Source organism: Felis catus, chromosome B2, assembly GCF_018350175.1.
Source record: "Felis catus isolate Fca126 chromosome B2, F.catus_Fca126_mat1.0, whole genome shotgun sequence".
Lineage (NCBI taxonomy): Eukaryota > Metazoa > Chordata > Mammalia > Carnivora > Felidae > Felis > Felis catus.
The window spans coordinates 97,181,020-97,187,161 of NC_058372.1; positions in this window are offsets into that span (position 1 = coordinate 97,181,020).

Sequence of the window (6,142 nt, forward strand, 5' to 3'; positions counted from 1 at the left end):
GACCAGGAGCCTGAAATCATTTAGTGATCAAAAAGATAAAGTGTGACGATCTACATTGGTGAGTAAGATGTGGAAGGAGCAGTAGAAAGTGCGTTCAGATGTTCCCAGCAAATCTCAGGGCACTGGCCGCACCACCAGAGGCCAGGGGTGGAAATCCCAGGTGCCCAAGGCCATGGGCACTTTGGGCTCCTTCTGGGCAGCAGCTCCAGCAACAGTCTGGAGGAGAGGTACTAGCAAATCTTGGCTAAGTCGACCTTAGGGATTGCACGTGTGGAAGTTTAGTCAGGCACGCACTCCTCTGCTGAGTCCACAGAGAGGAGAAGTTGCATTAAAGAAAAGCAAGGTACTCAAAGATGTGTGCAGGAATGTTCCTTGCAACACTGTTCATGTTTGACAACGAAAATGTCCACGGGTGTATACAGTTAAAGTGAATAGACTAGAGCCAATGTATTCCACACGGGTACGTGTTGTGAAATGCAGTGTGGGGGTGGGTGGAAAGTGAATCACAAAAGATACATACAGCTGAGTGTTTATGTAAAGTTTTACAACCTACAGAACAATACCAGATTATGTTTATGGGTATATAAATATATCACAAATATTTAAAACAAACACGAGTAGGATACACACGAACTGCACAATAGTGGTTACCTTTGGGAATGTATGAGATTAGTGAAAGGCACCAAAAAGATTCGAAAATGTTTCTGAAGTGGCTTGTTTCATAAGACAAAAGCGAATCAGAAACAAATATGAGATCAATAACAAGATGTGGTAAAGCTGAGCAATGGCTCTGAGGCTATCCATCCATGTATTAGTCAAGTTTTGCTTCAATAATACTAAATAGCAAATAGCCCTCAGAGCTTATGATAGCAGACTTGTATTTCTTGCTCACGGGAGGCTGCCTGTCCCTGGGGGCTCGGCTGGGCCTGGTTCCAGGCTGGAGTTTGGGTTCAAGTGTGCTCCAGTGTTTCCTCATTCTGGACTAGCTGCTTGCCCGAAGCAGCTTCTTCGCATGGCAGAATGCAGAAGTGCAAGATGCGGAATCAAACCACACAGACGCGTCTGAAGCTGCTGCTCATGTCACATTCTTTCGCCTTCCACTGGCCCAAGCCAGACACATGTGGCCAAACCCAACTTCCTGTGGGTAGGGATGTATACTCCTCTTGTGGAGGAGGGGGACGGAAGGGTATCGCTGACCTACAATAAAATCTGTCACGATCATATAATCTATCTTAATCCACTGAAAACATTCTTAGTGAAGTTAGAAAGGAGTAAGTTTCCTGGGACATGCCACAGAATAGATTCCCACTGGGATTCCCACCGCCTTTGTTTTGGGCATCTCCACCATTATAGGCAAGAATCAAAGCTGGCTTTCAAGATTTGAAAAAGCCCAGAATTAAAAACCTCATAGCACTCTCTTCGGGGATTTTAGGATCTCTACTGGATGCAGTTTGGGTACTTTAAGAACCTCAGTGCTTGCATGGATTTTAAGGCAGATATCCTCTATGGCTGGTGTTGGCGGCAGAGTTGTGGGGGATGTGACACGGTAGTCTCTGAATATACAGATTTAAGTCCTACCATTCCAATATATGCAATTTGAATATACAAACAAGAGAAGATGGACCTAGGCAAGTGATTACTGCAGCCCAAAACCAATCTTCCGTGTTCCTTTAACAAATGGTTTTTCTCAATCGGGGAGGGCTGCTTTTCAAAAGTATTATTTACATGTTGTGACAATTAGGTGAGGGGGTCTTACATTTGTGTTTGAATCATTTGTAGTTGTCCTTTGATACTGGGGAAGAGAAAGAACAGGAGGTTAACTTACAAACTGAATTAAGGACCCCAAAATATTTCACTTACAGTTTAGGGATTTTTAGTCCAATTTAGGAGCCCAAGAACTGAACCCCTTGACCAGAGGTGGGCACTGTGGTTGCTGTCCTTAATCCTTATAAAAATGGAAACCCTAGGGGCACCTGGGTGGCTCAGTCAGTTGAGTGTCTGACTTCGACTCATGTCATGATCTCACGGTTCATGAGTTCAATCCCCACATCGGGCTCTGGGCTGACAGCTCAGAGCCTGGAGCCTGCTTCAGATTGTGTCTCACTGCTCACACTCTTGTCTCTCTCTCTCTCTCTCTCTCTCTCTCTCTCTCTCAAAAATAAACATTAAAAAAATTAAATAAAAATGGAAACCCTCTATTTTTTCTGTAGATTATTTTTGTGTGTATGGCTGTCCCTTCCGGTGGTACATATGGCTCTACTTCATTTTTTTTTTTTAACATCTGCCTAGTATTCCATTTTATGGATTAACTACAGTTTATTCAACTAATTCCTTACTGGTGGACTTTGAGTTACTCACAGTTTTTCACTGTAATAAATTAGACTGCAAAGAACCATCTTTCTATGTACACTTCCATGAATGTGGGGGTATTTCTGTAGGATAAATTCTTAGAAGTGGCATTTCTGAGTCAAAGATTATATGCATTTTTAATTTTGATACATACAACCAAATGGCTCTCCAAAAGGGTCGTATCAATTTGCGCTTCTGCCAAGAGGGTCTGAGAGGGCCCATTTCATTGCTCAGAATTTAAAAGTACTTAATCAGACACAGGCTTGATGAACACTTCAGAAGCTGTTAGAAAAATACAGAGAATGCCTGTGTTTCTATTATGAATATGCCTCTGCTTACTGGGCTCGTGAAGTAGATCTCACCCTGTACCCATGGTAGAGCTTGACTCCCCCAGTTTTTCCAGTCCGGGCCCCTTCTGCAGACTTCTGAGCACACCCATGTCACGAGGAAGGTTGAGAGAAAGTAGATAAATGACAATGTTTTTGTTTTTGTTTTTTGATATATGATTATGTAGAGGCAGCTTGGCAAACACTTTCTGCTGCTGAAATGCTGTTCTAAGAATCCCAAGCCACTCATTTTACAAGAACATTTTTTATAATCACTCAGGGAAATTGAAGAACAATAACTCAGTTTGATTAACTCCAGTGCCTTTACCATGAATGACTAATGGTTTATTTTATGTCATCTGTATTTTAAAATCATCTTTTTAAATTTGTGAATCCTCTTTTGGAATGTGAAGTGGCTTTTTGCTCTGATTATCCCTGACCTGTATAGAGACCATTAGGGAGGGTCATCAGAGCTTTCGGCCGCCTCTGAGTGGGGTTCCTCAGCAATGTGCAGAGGGCAGACTCTCCAGTGGGGTAACCAGGATGTTTCCACATAGCCCAGGGAGCTTCCTGACATACCCCAATGTTGCAGTGCTCTGTTGGGAAACTGTGAGTAGGGTGAGTGCTTTGAGGAAGCCAAGGTCCTAGGTTTCATCCTTGGGGGAGCCAGGTGTCCTTATCCGTCTTGGCCATGTAATCTATAGTATCCGTCAATTAGTATGTCCCGGCCACTGAGCAAGGGCCTGCAGAGGCCTCGGCTTCTCCACCATGAAGGCTGGAGAACAGCCCCCAGCTCCCACCCCATCGAGTGTCATTCAGAGCATCTTCTTTTTCTTGTTTTTAAGTTTATTTATTGATTTTGAGAGAGAAAGAGTATGTGTGCGCATGAGCAGGGGAGGGGCAGAGAGAGAAGGGGAGAGAGAATCCCAAGCAGGTTCCACGCTGTCAGTGCAGAGCCTGATGTGGGGCTGGATCCCACAATCCATGAGATCATGACCTGAGCTGAAACCAAGAGTCCACCACTTTACCAACTGAGCCACTCAGACGCCCGCCTAGGGCATCTTCTTTGCACTGGCCCAGCGATGAGCCTTGTGGAAGGGGCACTGGCTACGATGAAGAGGCTGGGGTTCCAGGATGGACAATGTGATCTTGGGCGAGTCAGCTAACCTCAGTGTACCTCAGTGTTTTCATCTGAACAAAGGAGCACTGGGTGCAGTGATGCCTAATTTCCCTTCTTACTCTCACTCTTGTCTTCACGTGGGGCCAAGAGAGCAGCAGAAGAAATTCTCCTTGGTGGCAAGAACCGATCAGATTAAGTGGATTTCCAAATGTGCTCAATCCTGACTACTTGCCCCCAAACCCTTTCATTTAGACAAGTCGTTCTCAACCTTGGCTGCTCCTAGAATCACGTGGGCAGCTCTCACAGCTGTCAGTGCCCAAGCTGCATTCCAAGTGCAACTATAGCAGAATCTCTGGGGCAGGGCCCAGGCATCAGCCTTTGAAGGCTTCCCGAGGATTCCAGTGTAAGGCCAAGGATGAGAAGCACTGATGCCAGCCTTTGGTCAGGAGCCCTGGGAAGGGGCTCACGTTCTGGCTCCAGGATCCTCTGCGCCCCTCATCTCTCATGTCTGGTTACTCTCCCACTACTCACTGATGACCTTTAAAAAAGTTAATTCTTTCCCCTCTTTCTCTGCTCTGGCCTGTCATTGAACTCACCCAGCTGATTGTGGCGCTTGTGATTGAGAACCTCTTCTGACCGCTTCCCTTTCCCCAGAAATTAATGTGATCATTAAGGCTTATAATTTCACTCACCAGTGCTATCAATCAAGGGGCTGTGAAACAGAGTTAAGAGTCCTTTTGTAATTGGCAGCGGCCTGTGATTCGGAGCAGAGCATCCAGGGGCTGTGGGGAGGCTGAAGGAGGGGAGGGCCTGGTGCGCAGGGAGGGGCTGTGCCCCCTTGTACTTAGTCCACAAGCCCTTTGTGGCCTCCTTCCTCAGGGGCCAGCGAGCTCCCAGCTTCAGCAGCCCTAAATGTCAAAAGGAGGAAACCAGTTCTTGGCAACTGCACTTCAGGCTACCCCTTGCCCACCCCAAACTCTGCAGAACTTGGGAATAGGAAAGAGCAATGGATTCTTTAGACACTGGGCAACTCAGAGTCTTGTCGGGAAGGGGCAGTGGGTCCAGATTATCTGCAGTTCAGAAGGGGGGTCCAGGCTGTCAGTCCTAAGGGAGTAACACTCCTCCCCAATCCCGTTGTTCAGAGATACTTCAGAAACCCATAAACAACAGCTAAGCCTGGAGCAGTGCACACCCTGTGCTTCCTTCCCCAGCCCAGAGTACCTCCAGGCTTCCTCCTGTGTGCAGGGAGCTTGCGAACACAATGGCCTTGGGGACAGTAGCTGAGTTCCCCCTCCTGGGAGGGTTGACTTAGCTCATTCAGTTTCTAGAACACACAGTGCCTAATGGATTATCTCATATATACATGGTGGGTGACTCGTGGACCAGAGGTGATAGGGGAGTTATTTTTATTTTAAATAAAACATTATTACAACATTAAAAGTGACTTTCTTTTATTAGATAAAAATAGGAAAATCTGGAGGGGAAAAATCATCTATAATTCCACCTCCTTAACACAACTATTTCCATGTTTGCCTATTTTTTCTGGTTCTTATGGATGTACCTGTATATTTGAAGCATTTTGAAAATGATTTAATATATTGTTTGCATCCCTTTCTGCACATTTTGCCCTTGCCTTTGTGTGGCTGAGATGTCCATCCATTTGGCTGAGAGAAATACTGGGATTTGCTATAAAAGGGAATGAAAGGGGAGGAGGATGAAGATCCTGCCTCTGATCTGAAAAATAGGTTTAAACAATAACGTAACATTACAAGCCAGGCTATTATTTTGAGTTTTCCAAATACTTCATTCTCTGCCTTTTCAAAGTGGGAGCCTAGAGTTCACAGAGTTCTGTAGTGAAGAGAAAATTCTGCTTTGGCCTATGACAGTGCAGCCAAGAAGTGTGCTGCTTGATGGTCGAAGTAAAGGGAGGAAGTAAAAGAAAAGCTCCTTCCTTCCTACTTCTTGAGTATGATGGGAAGAAGGAAAAACAGCGTCAAGTGGAGGAAACAAGGCTCATGTCTGTGTCCCAACTTCCAGACTTTTTTTTTTTTACACTTATTTATTTTTGAGAGGCAGAGAGAGACAGCATGAACCAGGGAGGGGCAGAGGGAGAGGGAGACAAAGAATCCGAAGCAGGCTCCAGGCTCTGAGCTGTCAGCACAGAGCCCGATGCGGGGCTCGAACTCATGAACACGGAGATGATGACCTGAGCTGAAGTCCAAACTTCAGTCCGACTGAGGCACTCAGGGGCCCAAACTTTTTTTTTTAAAAATCTTTATTTTTGAGCGCGCGAGAGAGCGCGTGCGGGTGCGCGCTCGCTCGAGAGCAAGTATGCGCATGCGTGTGC